The 15,880-nt window shown below is 35.3% G+C and overlaps 1 long non-coding RNA gene across 1 annotated transcript; it reads left to right on the top strand.

The window, feature by feature from the left end:
* Nucleotides 1-224: 224 nt before the first annotated feature.
* On the top strand, nucleotides 225-9,532 carry LOC131409958 (uncharacterized). Its single transcript, XR_009221092.1, has 3 exons — nucleotides 225-322; nucleotides 3,534-3,639; nucleotides 9,315-9,532. It is a non-coding gene; the product is annotated as an uncharacterized LOC131409958 (long non-coding RNA).
* Nucleotides 9,533-15,880: the final 6,348 nt, after the last annotated feature.

Raw genomic sequence — 15,880 nt, 5'->3', positions numbered from 1 at the left:
TTTTTATGCCTAAGGGATGATGCTGGTCAGGCCAGTTATACATATGATTATTTATGTGTCTACACTGTGAATGTCTTGAAGACAAGACAGTGTCTTCATCTGTGTATCCCTAGAATGTACCTGAGTATACAGACACGGTGTACATTTGTAATATATTTTTCTTGAATAAATAAAGAGATTAGTTTCTAAGTCCTTTCCATCTTTCCAGAGGAAGAGAAGGAAATGTCATCTTCTGGCCAGAATGGAGAAGTTTGCTTGATGAAATTGGCAAATGTTTTTGCTAGTCACAACTGGGGAATGCAGAAGGTCCTTACTCACACAGGTAAAACTGCATTTATAGAACTTACAGGAAAAATTCCAGATGTCCCAGAAATAATTTTAAACACCATAATTTTTGCTACCTGGAAGTTGGCAAACAAAATTTTAATGAGCAAGGAAATTTTTGTGTGTGTGTGTGAGGAGGATTGACCCTGAACTAACATCCATACCAATCCTCCTCTTTTTGCTGAGGGAGACGGGCCCTGAGCTAATATCCGTGCTGATCCTCCTCCACTTTACGTGGGATGCCGCCACAGCACGGCTTGACAAGCGATGCTTTGGTGCACGCCTGGGATCCTAACCCAGGCCGCCAGCGATGGAGGGCACGCACTTAACCACTACGCCATGGGGCCGGCCCCCGCAAGGAAATTTTTTTAATGCAATCTTTTAAAAAATTTCCTATGTATGCCATTACCTAATATTTCCCAACTTCTAAATCAAGAACCCAGATTTAATCATTTAATCTTCCAATGTGTTCTTTTTCCTCACAATGTTATATAAACATAGTAAACTTCCAAAAATGATTTCCTTTGTTTATTTGTGAGGCTATAAAATTGCTAAACATGCTACATTGGCCAACCTTGCACATGTATTTTTGTGCACACAGGTGAATGTTTTCTGTTGAATAGATCTCTAAAGGTCAAATTGCTAGATCAAAATATATCCACATTTAAAAATTTTGATCTGTAGTGCCAATAAAGCAGATGAAAGGTCCTGTTTCCCCATATCCTCACCAAAACTGGGTATTATTTATATTTTTAATTTTTGTTAGTCTGATGGATCAGAAACTGTCATTTCAATATTTTGATTTTAATTGCTCAGATTACTAGTGACATTGAACATCTTTTCTATGTATATTATAACATAAATATTTTCTGTGAATTATCTTTTCTTATCCTTTGCCCATTTTTCCATTAGATTGTTTATCATTTGGGTCCATCTCCAGAAGCTTTCTATGTTTTGTGGTTATCAATTATTAAAAAAAAAAATCAGTTATGTGGGATATTGAATTTAAACTATTTAACATGCATCCCTAAATCTGTAGATGTAATGATCCTGAGTTTGGCACCTCTTCAATATGGTGAGAACATCAAGAACTTGTTAGGAAAAGCTACTAGAGTTTATTATGTTATCTCATTCTAATCACTATCACTGTCTCTCCATCTTTGCTGCCCACTATTCATAAAAGACAAGAGGAAAAATTAGGTAAAGGAACACTGAACAGAAAGTCAAAAATTGCAGGATCTTGAATATATAGGTAAGATGAGAGTCCATTGCTGATCCATATTACAACTCAGCCCTATTTAATGTAAACTACCACTAATTTAATCATCTGATGCACTTTGTAAAAATCAAACATATTAAAATCTTTTTATTACAAAACATAAATTGGGAGGAATTATTCACATTGTACCAAGCGTACAGATGACTGTGATTATGTTACAATAAGATTCAATTTACTAAAGAGTCACTTTATCAATAGGGGTACACCTATTGTATAAAGTGATATGGAACTAAGATTAAACATTGGTTTTCTTTTAAATTTAGGGTATATTTTCCACCACAAAAAAATTGAATATGGATGGGTACATTTTTGCTAACCATCTGGCTAAATTGTGTCTTTTGTTTGTGAATTCCTGGATTTGACAAAAAAGTTTGTTTTATTTTTTTCCCTAAAATATTCATGTAGATACTGTGTTGGGTTTTAGTGCACTCTTTATTATTTCCCATTCACATTTTAATTTCACCTAGCATGATCCTGATACTCAGATTCTATAATGATGGCGTGACCTTCTGAATGATTCTCAATACCCTGAGTCAATATTCTTGTGCTTTTTCATCACTACTAACCAGTCAAAACCATGGACTCACAATTTAAAGGAAATGTTCTAGTTTAAAAAAAATATTGTCTCCTATGCATGGGAGTGGTTTCCAGATGACGTGTTTAATCATGGCTCAAGTGGTTGAGTCTCACATCAGCCGTGACAGCACCATCAGGCATGTCTGGACTTGAGCTGGAACACTGCCCATGTCGACTGGATAGCTAGTCCACTTGGGTTCTTCACTCTTCTAGGGAATCAAAGGGAAGGCAGATAGGGAAAGCATTAGGATTGCAAAAAGAATTTTAATAAAGAGACGGAAAAATCAGAATAGTAATAGTAACCAATTGTTGACCCTACAAAGGAAGGTATTAGAGAGTTAACAGCTTTTACTATGAAGAAGCTCCCAAAGAAATAATTTGCTAAAGGCCATGGAACTGAGAGGTGTCAGAGCCAGGATTCAAATCTCTGCTGTTTCATTGCTTTTCATGAATTCTTGTCCTCAAGAGAGTTTGGCAAGATAAAAATTCGTCTCATTCCTGATCCTCACACAAAATGAACATATTGCAAATTTTAGGGTAAGGAACTGTTATACTGGTCTGTATGCCAGACTTGAAGAGATCCAGTTGTGCTAAAAGTTCAAATTACAAAACAGATTAATTAGGGGATTTTTTTTTTTTTTTTACATTTTAATAGCATTGTGAGGGAACCAGAAAAGATCTGGGGATGAAAAGATTTAAGCAGTGAGTCAGCACACCTGGATCATAGCATCTCCACTGTGAATCAGGAAAAATAAATCTATAGAGATTAAGTTCTTGTGGGCTTCTCTCTACATCTGCTAGTTTCTGACTTTTGGAAATAATTATATTCTCCCATCTATGTTAAAAGACCTAATTGGAATTTTGTGCTTATTATCATTATATTCAGTCGTTTACTTTTTCATTCAACCACTATTTATTGAGCAACTACTGTAAGTCAGGCACTATTCAAATATGCATCAATGTATTAACAGCTTCTCCTCATCATCAGGTTAATTTGACATTTTTAATCATATTGAAAACTGAATCAATTCACTTCACAATAAATATAGAAAAATATGGGGAGGAGAGAAAGTATACCTACTCCTACCTCTCTAATCCTAAAACTGTCTGTAATGAAAACCAAGATGATCCTTTTCTTTTCTCTTCTTACCAACCCATTTATAATGTGGGAGTTTTGTGATTTTTAGAATAAGAAAGAAACATACAGCAAATGAGAAAGTAAGAATGAAGAGGAGAATCAGAATGAGTTCTGTAAACTAGTTTTCACCTACTTAGATAAATCTAAATGGAACTTAAGTTACAAAACCCAAACATGGTGAGTAATTACTATTTTCTTCTCCTCCCATGTCTTCAGGACCACCAATGCCGTGTCCAATCTGATAATGAAGATAATCCAAAATAACAGATGTACCCTGGTTGGAGCCAGCGTTTAAAGACATATAAACAGAGGCTGAGCTAAGGTAAAGCAAACACCTTCCCCTTTCTTTTATGTTACACCCTGGGTGTCATACCATGGGCTTCTCTGTTCATGGTTCTAGACTATAGCCAAGCAAAGGTGAAGAAATTGGATTAGGAACTTAATTCTGCAACTATCAGAACTCCAAAACACAAACGACGTAATGGAATCCAGCTGGCCACACAAGAATTTTTAAATCTCTACTGACCAAAAGAAAATGGAAAAATGTTCATTGGTAAAAGGAATGTTCAAAAGCTTCTACAAGGGAACAAAGAAGAAGCAGTCATTTAAAATGGTGCTTTGTGTCAGTAAGTTTGTTAAATAGGAAGACTGGCAATCCTGGGTAAAAGTAGACTGTCCATCCAATTAAATTACAGAATATTAAAAAGGTCAAAGCAATATAGAAGTCTTCTAATTCATAGAAAACACTAAAATTCTGATTTCTCATACTCCTGACAAAGATTGTAATTGCTATTTGAAAAGGGTAAAATATTTATCCAGTCCTTTGACAAAGATTGAAATGAGAATGTGACTGGTCACAAATGTAACCTCACAAATGCAATGTGAAACTAATTTTTTTAAAAAAATAAGACTGAATCAATATACCTACTTCTTTTATCTCCCTAAGGAGGATCACAAATTGGTTATAACAAAATAATTTGGTTTTTTAATCTTTTAATATAAATTTGAAGTTATCTTCTTATGTATGAAATTATATATCTAAAGTCTCCATGAGCTTCTGTATCCCATAAGCATTAACTCTTCATCTGTCCATGGGTCGTTTTGTGGTTTTCGGTTAATATATAGTTTACTTTATTCATTGTTGAAGACATTCAAGAATGGGAGCCCTCTATGTGCATCAAATCTTTCTAAAGGATGTGAGGTATAAACTGCAACGTGTGCACAATAATGATGTGACTTTGTTTGCAATAAACATTTAAAATGACCGACTTTCTCATAAATACACTAAGTAGGATGATCTATGAGATTTCTAATTTATTCTTGTTTAAAATTTAACCATGCTTTTTTAAAGCATATCAATTTTGTTAATACCATGTAATTAAAACATGTCAGTGCACAGCAAGTTTTAGTCTAAATTAATGACTATGAGAATTATTTTAATTAAATAACCAATTATAGAAAAATCGCAAGCATGAGAGCTGACATTTAAATGAATTTCATTTAAATTGCTTCTTAACATTGTCCCATCTAGGACACTAATGCAAAATGAACTATTGTATCAACTTAGATTATCACTATTTTTGTATGCACATAATGTATTCATATTCAATCACTGGAACTGAGCAGAATATTTGGTATCGATCTGAAACTTCTATTAATAAAAACACAACAGAATGAGCTAAAGTGAAAACAAACCATTTTTCTTTTTTCTTTCTTTCTTTTTTTTTAATATGGGCTTCTAAAAGCTATTATAATACTCACAGGAAAAAAAAATGTCAATGCATTTGAGAATTATACCTAATTAAATCAGGAGACTTGAAATTCACTTTTAAGAGGATGTACATACATGACTTCAATGTCCTGCACATAGTGGGGCTCAATATACATGTTATCAGTGATAATATATTTTGTATTTCAGTGATAATATATTGTATTTCTTTGTCTTTTCTTTTTTCAAATGTACTGGTGTGGCACATGGCTTCCTCTTGGAAATTGGACATTTCCATACCCTTCTCACATTAGGAGGTTACCTGTACTATGAGAATCCAGCTAGATATCTGTTTATATGTTTGTTTCTATATAGCTCAAAGAATGCAATCTCATTTTTTCTATTTAAAAATATTATTGCTATTATTTTTTATATTATACAATTAAATTTTTACTATTTGTTTCACATTCATTCTTCCACAAATAAATAGAATTTTTTTTAAAAAGCTAAACAACCTGTTATAACCTTCCCCACTGAAAACTTTATAATACTATAAAGTTTTAACTTTGTAGTTTTAACTTTATAGTACTAGTTCTTGTAGAAGAGAAGAATGCCTGAACACAAGGCAAATGTATCCCAATTATGCTGCCTTATTCATCACAAAATGTAAGTGTGGAAGGAACTAGAGACAGAGCTGAAGTTTTGTCCATATATGAATTGAAGTTGAACACATTTTAACTCATTGCCAAACTATCAATAAGATTTTGAGGTATTTTTTCCATATGTATCTATTACTCCTTTGTTTGCTGTCTTATTACATAGTTTGACATAGAATGTATGATTCTAAATGACCTATTAAGGCCCTTTTAATTTATTTTTTCTAAGGTGAGTTTTATACATCCCTTTATGGGAAAATCTTATTTATTTAGTAATTTGCAATCTATAGTAAGAGGTACTTTCTCCATGTTTTGCTAGAAAAAGAAGCAACCATATTTAAATTTGACTAGTTACTTGTTCTTCATTGGAATGCATTAGGGCATGTGGTTTAATTATTATGTTCATATTTGTAGACCTCACTTTTTTAATCATCAAAGATTATTTAACATCAGAAGAATGGAATATTTTTCTACATATTTTACCTTGCTATCACTTTAAAAGTAAAGAAGGAAAGAAAAGGCTACTGAATTTGTTGTTCATTGATTAACCAGTAATGTTATGTATAAATAATGTATCTGACAGTATGGCAGCCCACTTGGGACATTATGCCATTTACTACAAAATAGGATGCAACATACAACTGAGCAGTGAGAACAAATTAAACATCTTTCCTTGGTAACTTTAGCATTTTTATTAGGTGATAAACATCACAGAGAGAGGAAAGCAGATGTAGTTATTTCAGTAATATTAACCTTAATCGAAAGCTAACTTGACATATAGTATAATACTTTTACATTATAAAATTTTGTCCAATAACAATGGAGACCAAATTTTCCAAGGTCATTATGAAATGATATCTATAAAAATTAATGACTATCTTGTGTAAAATTTCATCTATATCTACTGAATTGTATTATTAATATTGATGAAAAAATTTTAAACATAAATTTAGTGTCTTATAAGCATGAAAAATGCCCAAGTATTTTCAATGTTATATTATTTTTGCCTTAACAAATGTGTCCTATACTGTTATTTACTATGTGTGAATTTCCTTCCTTCAGGGCTGTGTTAATATAATCCCCAGACTCTTTTAGAAGCATCCAAATATTTTAAGAGTAGTTGTGTAATTAGCAATCAACATCCATCTTCTCTCCTTTCTTGTTTACTCCATCATTTACTCAAGGGGATATAGAGATGAAAAACCCCTGTCCTTGAAGGAATTAACAATAGAGTGATTGAGAACAACTGTTGAAGTCCATTTAATATACAGGACACATTGTTATAACAGATCCTTCCTTCCTTCCTTTTGTTCAAAAGCATTTATTGTGTGCTTACTATGTGTCAGGCACTGTTCCAGGACCTTTAGTATACAGCAGTGAACAAAACAAAGATTCTGCGCCACATCATGCTTATATTCTAACAGGTAGAAATAGTCCATAAACAATAAACATAATAAACATAAAAAACTTATATGGCATGATATAAGGTGAAAAGTGCTACGAGAAAAGGAAAAGAAAGTAAATGAAGGTAAAGAGAATGGAGTGGGCAGTCATAAGTGTGGTTGTCAGGGTAGGTCTCATTAACAATGGGATATTTGAGCAAAAATTGGAGCTGAGAAGAAATTAGCCTTATCTGTGAGACAAGTAAATCAGATGGAGGGAACAACTGGTAAAATGCTCCTAAATTGGGATTCTGCTTGGCATACTCAAGAAATGCAAGGAAGTCAGTGTGACTGGAACAGAGTTAAGTGAGGTCAGAGAAGAATTCAGAGAGGAGCTGGGATACCAGATCATATAGGTATCATGGGCCACTGTAAGGAATTTGGCCTTTGTAAGAAATGGGAAGCCACTGCAGAGTTGTAAGCCTGGGATTGACATGATCTGACTTACGTTTTACAGGGTCACTCTGCCTTCTATATTGGGAATTCACCGTAGGAGATCTAGAGTAAAAGAAATGAGACCAGGTAGGAGACTATTACAGCAAATCAGGCAAGAAATGATGGTGGCTCAAATCAGGATGGTCTCAGCGGAGGGATGGGAAATGACTAAATTCACAGACTATTTTGAAGATAGACTTGGAAGTATTTCCTGATTCATAGGAAGTAAGGCGTGAGTGAGGGAATGGAGGTACGGATAACTCCAAGGGTGTTTAGCCTGAGCAACTAGAAGAACGGAGTTGCCATCACTTGAGATGGATTAGCCTGCTGAATGAACAGGTTTACGGCAGGATACAATCAAGAGTTCTGAATTGGACTTGTTGAGTTTGAGATGTCTATTATATAACGCTCTGGAAATGTCAAGGAGGCAGTTCGATTTATCAGTTTGGAGAGAGGTGTGGAAGGGAAATAGAAATTTGGAAGTCTTGGCATCTAGGTGGTATTTAAAGCCATGAAATGGGAAATACCAAAAGAGCGTGTGTAGATGGAGAAGAAATGAGTGCAATACCTGTGCTCCACCCTTAAGAAGTCTGGGGAAAAGAAAGAGCAAAGGAGAGTGAGAAGGCAAGAGAGCAGCAGAGTGGAAGGAAAACCAGTTCCATGTACAGAAAGCCAAGAGAAGGAAGCGCATCAAGAAAGAAAGAGCGATCAATCGTGTCAAATGCTGCTCACAGTGCAGGGAGGTGAAAGCTGAGAACTGACACCGGATTTAGCAACACGCCCTGTCACCAAGTTTCACTAGATGCAAGTCACATTGGAGCAAGTTTAAGAGAGAATGGGAGGAGAGCGATTGGACAAAATAAAAAGACAACTTTTTCCACAGAATTTTGCCTCAAGAGGAGCAGAAAAATGGAGTGGTTGCTGAGAGTAGAAAAGATCAAGAGAACAGATTCTTTTAGCGTAAGAGAAATTACATAAGGATATTACTTGCTGATGGGAATGGAGTAGAGAATGACACACTGATGATGAAGAGAGAGAGGATTCCTGGAGTGTTGTTCTGGCTCTAGACAGAAGCAGAGGTAGTTCATCTGTGGTAACGAGCAGGAAGCAGAGTGTGTGGGTGCAGATACCAGTAGGTGATCAATATGGCAAAGGCTAAGGAAGTTTCCTTCCAATTGCTTCAATTTTCTCAGCAAAGTAGGAAACAGTGGGCGTAAACTCCAGCTCCAACTACAGATGCTTTTCAAAGCACTGACCACAGGGTTTAGAACAGTCTACTGGTGTTGGCCAGGTGAAGAAAGGATGAGAGAGTGGTTAGGGGTGTAGAGGAGAGCACGTCTGCAGAGCGATAGTAACTTAGGTTTGCATCGCACTTTGTTATTTACAAAATGCATTTATATTCACTTTATCGTTTATTTTTCACAAAGCCATTTGAAAGTTATCAATGTTCCCATTTTACAGAAGAAGAAATTGAGCCTTAGAAAAAATTATTTGCCAATAAATAGGCAACTGAAATCTGAAATTCTAGAAGGAATTCTTCCTACAAGATCTATTAAATATTAAAGGTTTTTGTAGACATTGATCAAACATAGTATTGTTTACCAAACAAGATAACTCATTATTATGTCAAAAAAGGAAAGAGGATTACAATAATGGGAGAATATTTGTTATTATTATTAATCATTATTATCACTTTACTGACAATGATTTCTTTGCCCAATACACTCTGATAGCTCTTGGGAATTTTATTTCTCAGCAAGAGAAGTGACAAAGGAAAAGAATGACCATGGGGAGACATTTTAAAGGTTCTCCAGGAAATGCCACTGAGCAATCGAACTCAGAAGCACCAGACTCTGAGGACCAAGAGACAGCTGATGCAAGGCCAAGAAAAAACAAATAAATAAAGCCTGAGAAAGGAGCAGTGATGTGACTCACGTTTCTTCTGACTCTCTTTTGAATTCAGTCGTGGTGATAAAAGAGATCATTTTCCAGTTTTTCTTCTTCTTCATTTTTTTCTCTGTCCCATTCTAGAAAAGATTCTAATTTAAGGAAGAGAGAGACAACCACAACAATCTAGTGTATGGACATTGACAACATAATCCTCACCACAGGAAATAATTCAAAAAGTTGTTGACAGGAAATAATTCAACAAATATGACTCAGAACATTAAGGCATTTTCCCCCCTAATAGTAACTGGCCCCCTTCCTTGTACTCAGCTAGGATTTTCTTTTCCATAATCAATCCCCAAATACTGAGCATTCCAATCAGTATAATGCTCCACAGGTTGTAAATTGTGTTCATACCCGTTACCTCATTTCGTTCTTAACCCAGCATGGTGACCACAAGTTTAGTTGGTTGGATCCCCAGTTAGGGGGGCTTGGGTGAGTGAAGAGACCACATCTATCCTGTTCAATGCCCTGTCAGCAAAGCCTGATACAAGGAAAGTTTCATCCAATAGTGACTAGGGTTGCAGTAATCAGACAAGTGTCATTCCCATTTTATAGATGACAAAACTAAGGGTCTAAAAAGGTTTTAGAGTTGGTAAGTGGCACTTTGAAGTAAGACATTGTGATTCTTAATCCAGTGTTATTTTCACGTTTACTGAGTCTCAGCATCAATCTAAGCCCTCACCCTTTCCACTGGAGACTGAAAGTCTGTAAGACAGCAATACTGTGAAGTACATGTACCTAGTTTAAATTGTACTTAGAAATAAGGTTATGGGACAGGTTATGGTATCATACTATACATTAAATGACTGTACTCCCTGTTATGCTTCTTGAAATGTAATTAAATAGACCTCTTACCAACAAAATCTGTGTATATGTATATTGAGGGAAGGGTTAGATGATTTATTACCCCTGGAAATCATATACATAGGTATGGTACTTTGAGAAATCAGTCTTGTACTATTGACATAACCTAAAGGAATCTTTTAAAACCCTCAGTTAATAAAATTGCCCCTCTTTTAACCTCATAAAATAGATAGATATTTCTTTTTTTAGATTAAAATACAGTATGATTTTGTACTAATTCTTCTTATATTCTTTTTTAAAAATATGTTTATCATTTTATATGTTATCTAAGGATAAAAAGTTAGCTAGTATCTAAAAGAAAGAAAAATAATGGAATATATATGAATTGTACTTAATGCTTGCCCTTCTATTCACAAAGATACATCCCTGTTAATGTTTTCTACTGGAATTACAGCTTTTGGAAAAATTAAAATCCCGATTGAAACTAATCACTATCTAAGGTATAGTAGACCCAGGAAAGTGAAATGAAATCACAGAAATCTTTACGTTTAACACCCTTTTTAGAATAGAGATGTTAACATACATTGTATAATATTCTTTTTTTAGTAGCAGCCAAAATTTGGTATTTTTGTCATCATTCTTTCAGCATTCTAGCTTGCATTCTGTTTATCACTTATCGATAATTTGCAACATCTAACGCAGACTCGACCTATGTGTGTCATCCACATGTCCAATGTGACTTCTCCATGTCATGTTGTAGTTTCAGATCCTACCACTTGATGGCAGATATGGTAAAAAGTCAGTTAAGAAAGGGGGAAAGCAAATCCAAAAGTGCACAGAATCCTGTCGGAAATGCAGAGTCCCTGGACCAGTGGATCTGTACACCTTTCACTTCAGGGATTCAGAATTGAGATGGATGCCACTCAGAACAGTGTGGAGTGGACGGGGGGTCGGGATGTGTGCCAGCTGGGGAGCAAGACAATGCCAGGAGGACCAGGAGGGAAGTAGAGAAGGGAGGAAGGAAGAAAATGTGATGGGATTGGAGAGAATAGACCTTAAATTCAGCTACAGGTCATGATATGGCATTCATAGTGAAATAATCAGCACTGGACTTTCTGTTTCTTAGTTTTTTGGTGGAGCATCTATACATAGAGAGGAGAAACTATTTAGCTTCCAAATATCTATCTCTAGGGCTTTTCTCTCTCTCTTTCTTTAAAAAATAATAATAATAATAATAATATATATATGTATTTGAGATATCCATATATACATATATTAGTTTCCTAGGTATGCATGAATATGTGTGTGTATATACATATACATATATACATATGAGATATATATATATTAATATATTAGTTTCCTAGGGCTGCTGTAATGAATTACTACAAACTGGCTGGCTTAAAACAACAGAAATTTATATACTCTCTTTGTGTTCTGGAAGCCAGAAATCCAAGATCAGATTGTCAGCAGGGTTGGTTTGTTCTGGAGGCTCTGAGGCAGAATCTATTCCATGCCTCCCTCTTAGTTTCTGGTGGCTGTCAGCAATCCTTGGTGTTCTTTGGCTTGTAGACACATCACTCCAATCTCTGCCTCTGTCTTCAGATGGCATTCTCTTTGTGTCTCAAATCTCCCTTTATCTGTCTCTTATAAGAACACTTGTCATTGGATTTAGAGCCCACCCTAAATCCTGGATGATCTCATCTCAAGATTTTTAGCTTAATTACAGCTACAAAGACCCTTTTCCCAAATAAGTTCACATTCACAGATTCTGAGTCAGGGGCCACAATTCAACCCACGACTCTACATACGCACAAACATATATACACACATACATACTTATATATGCAAAGAGAAAGGTTATGTCTTTTTTATAAATAACTGTTATAATTACGTTTTATGTATTTTTAGAACAGTTACAAATTTTGTTATATTTCATATCATAAAATTTTTTTCATGGCTATATTTATTTATTTTTGAACTTTACCTAAATTTATTTTTTTATTGCAGTAATACTGTATAAATTTCAGGTGTACATCGTTATACTTCTATTTCTGCATTGATTACATCATGTTCACAACCCAAATACTAATTACAATCCATCACCACACATGTCTGCCTAATCATCCCTTTTGCCCTGCTCCCTCCCCTCCTCCCCTCTGGTAACCAGCAATCCAATCTCTGTCTCTATGTGTTTGTTTGTTGTTGTTTTCATCTTCTACTTATGAGTGAGATCATACGGTATTTGACCTTCTCCCTCTGACTTATTTTGCTTAGCATAATACCCTCAATGTCCATCCATGTTGTCACAAATGGCGGGATTTCATTGTTTCTTATGGCTGAGTAGTATTCCATTGTGTTAGAGCTGCTTTATAAATGAGACAGTCTCCATTCCTTGAAGAGTTTAATAGTTTTTGTTTGTTTGTTTTGTTGTTGTTTCTCATACCATTCCAATAAATCTTACTTGGTAAGATTAGAGACAGAGAAAAATGAAATGGAAATAGAAATGTTTGAACTTAAGGTTGTCTTATTTACCTGAGTCCTTAAAAATTCTTTCCCCTATCCTATTGTGGAAGGCAGCCTCTAAGATGGCCCCCAATCAGCCCTGCTTCCTGATAATCCTACACTTGTGTACTCTTCCTCCCTTGAGTGTAGGCTGGACCTAGTGACTCACTTCTAATGAACAGAACTCCACAAAAGGGATGGGATGTCACTTCTAAAATTAGGTTACAAAAAGACTGTGGTTTCTGTCTTGCCAGCCTCTCACTTGTTCATTCTGATGAAGGCAACTGCTCTTCAGAGAGCCCCAGCTAGCAAGGAACTGAGGGAGGCCTCCTTCCAACAACCAAGGAGGAACTAAGGCCCTCCGTCCAATAGCCAAGAGGAACGGAGTCCTGCCAATTCCCACATGGGTGAGCTTAGAAGGGCATCTTCCCCAATAAAGCCTTTAGCAGTTGACGAAACTGCTGACACATTGGTTGCAACTTTCTGACAGACACTCAGCCGGAACCACATAGCTAAGCCACACCAGACACCTGACACAGAAACTGTGAAAAGATAAATGTTTGCAGTTTTAAGCTGTTTTCCTTAATGTGAATTTTCTGATAATATGAAGTATTTTAAATATTTTGATATCGAAAGTTGTTTGTTGATCACTCTATTGTACTTCTCCGCAATAAAGCTGTCTATAAATTAAAATTAATAATACTTTTTAATTTCTGTGACCATAGTTCTGAGCATTTAAAAGTCTTCTGGATTGAATTACCATGACTTTTGTATAATCATCCAAACATTAAAAATAAGTTATATATTATTATAGGTAATTATTAAATAACAAAAAGGTAAATTTTTATTGAAAATGCAGCTCTTAAAGAGCTGGCTGGTGCTCTTTCTCATATCCACGGATGACTATTATTTTTAGAGTGTGATAATGTTCAGAATTAATTTCATTCTAATCTTTCATTTTTGTAAGTAAAAAGCATGGTGAACTTTGCTTACTTATCTACATAAAGAAGTAGACGGAAATAAATATTTTGTTGTACTAATGTTCAGGACCAGCCACATAATTTGTTGGCCCAGTACAAAACAAAAATGTAGGCCCCTTGTTCAGAAAGCAGGAAAAAGTGATATTAAAGATATTAAAATGTAAAGGTTTTCCATTTATTCCACAGTCTCTCTCTTGAATTATCATGAAGTTTTCAATTTGCTACTTAATGTTGTTCTAAGTAAAGACAAATAAAAATTTTAAATTATTAACGTGCGTTTTACCATTCATCTTTAAATAGTAAACTGAGAGTTTTACATGCAAATGTAAAAACATTTAACTTATATGCTGAATCATCAAAATTATACAATTTGTATATTGTAGCTCTTACATATATCTGTATTTTGTTCTTACCAGATTAGTGGGAAAGCTGCACAAAGCTAACTCAACTGTTTTTATTTTGCTGTTTTGTTTTGATATGCACACATTTTCTACCTTTGGCTTAGTGATGAGGAAGGAAGGACGGAAAGAAGGATTGCCCTGTCTTTCCCTTTCCCTCGATGTCATCATTTTCAGCATAAGTGGTTGATCAATACTGAAAGTCACATAAATAAGAAAGATATGATAGGATTTCTTAGTCATTTGCATTTATTAGAATGTCCTTTCATCACCTTCTTTCTGCATTTGAAGCAAGTTCTGATTCAAATGGAAAATGTGGCCTCCTGGAGCCACCAATGCCCCCATTTACTCAGTTGTAGATGTAAAACTCTCACCTTGTTGATTTGGGTCTTGCTGAACTCCCAGGCATCATGGGTCCACCAGAATTCAGTGCTCATGGGGCACCACAAACACTCTGTAAAAAAGGGGCCGCAAGGAGTGGTAGAAACACATACTGCAGGCGCCTCTCCTCTGCTCATTTACATGCTTCCTTGTCCCAGCAGATTTCACTTACAAAACACGAGTGCAAAGACAACAATTATTAAAATATTCAAGACATTAACAGCAGAAGCATTAAACCAAGCATGAGGTCCTTCTGAGTACAGGGCCCTGTGCAACTGTGCAGGTTTTACACCCATGAGGCTGATGTTTGTAATGTTACTAGATTGTTCGAAATCCTCCTGAGGTGTATTGCAAAAAACTTACAGAGTGGCTATCATCAATAACTATTTCAAATGATTTTTCAACTGACTATATTACAAAATCCTCCTTAGATTTTGTTCCAAGCCAAGAATTGGACTCTAGCTGGCTCGCAAAGCCTTGACCACAACAGTCCTCAGTAGTCGTTTCCTTTCTGACAGCACGTGCACAAACACAGTTCTTCCAATTGCTCATTTGGTTCGCTCCCTGAGGATCTCACACCTGCGGGCAATACACCTTAGAAAGAATCATGACAGAGAGAGATATGCGCACATTTGTAAAGCTAGCTGAGGGGAACAGTGAAAGGGAAGATGGAAAAGGGGAACCTGCCCTCCTTTATAGGCATTTTTATAGCCAAATCGATTGTAGAAAAGAGTGTGTGTGAAGATGAGGATTTGGAAATGGATTCCCTTAAAACTCACTACACCTTCAGTCTTAGAGACTCTTTGCATGATCCCAGTGTAATGCAGTTCCTCAGTTATAATCTTGGTTAAGAAAGTGAAAACAAATTCATAATTTATAAAAAAGCCATAAAATTTTAACAAAATTTAAGTTGCACAAAAAGCCTCTGATTTTATCCAGAAACCTTAAGTACAATAAATCCTTGCTAGAGCAGCTGGATTTGTTCATTTAGATGAGGAATGGTACAGATTCTGGGATTTTTTTTTGCCTATAACATAACTCCAGTGAATGTGGTTGAGGAAGTTAAATATATATTGAATTCTCAGAAATGAGATCTCTATTTTTTGGGCTTAATAATATAAATGTGATTCCTTTATCTTTTAGACTCAGGTTGTTAATTGAACACATTCTTTATACAGAACATCTAATTTTAAAATTCAAGTTAAAAAAGAAAGATATATATTCACTGATAGGTACTCATTCTTGACACTTTATCTGCCTTTTTTCACCCTGTGGCTAAGATCTTGTGTAGCTCGGCCTAATGT

This window comes from Diceros bicornis, chromosome 9 (assembly GCF_020826845.1).
Source record: "Diceros bicornis minor isolate mBicDic1 chromosome 9, mDicBic1.mat.cur, whole genome shotgun sequence".
Lineage (NCBI taxonomy): Eukaryota > Metazoa > Chordata > Mammalia > Perissodactyla > Rhinocerotidae > Diceros > Diceros bicornis.
This window is presented reverse-complemented; position numbering and strand designations above follow the sequence as displayed.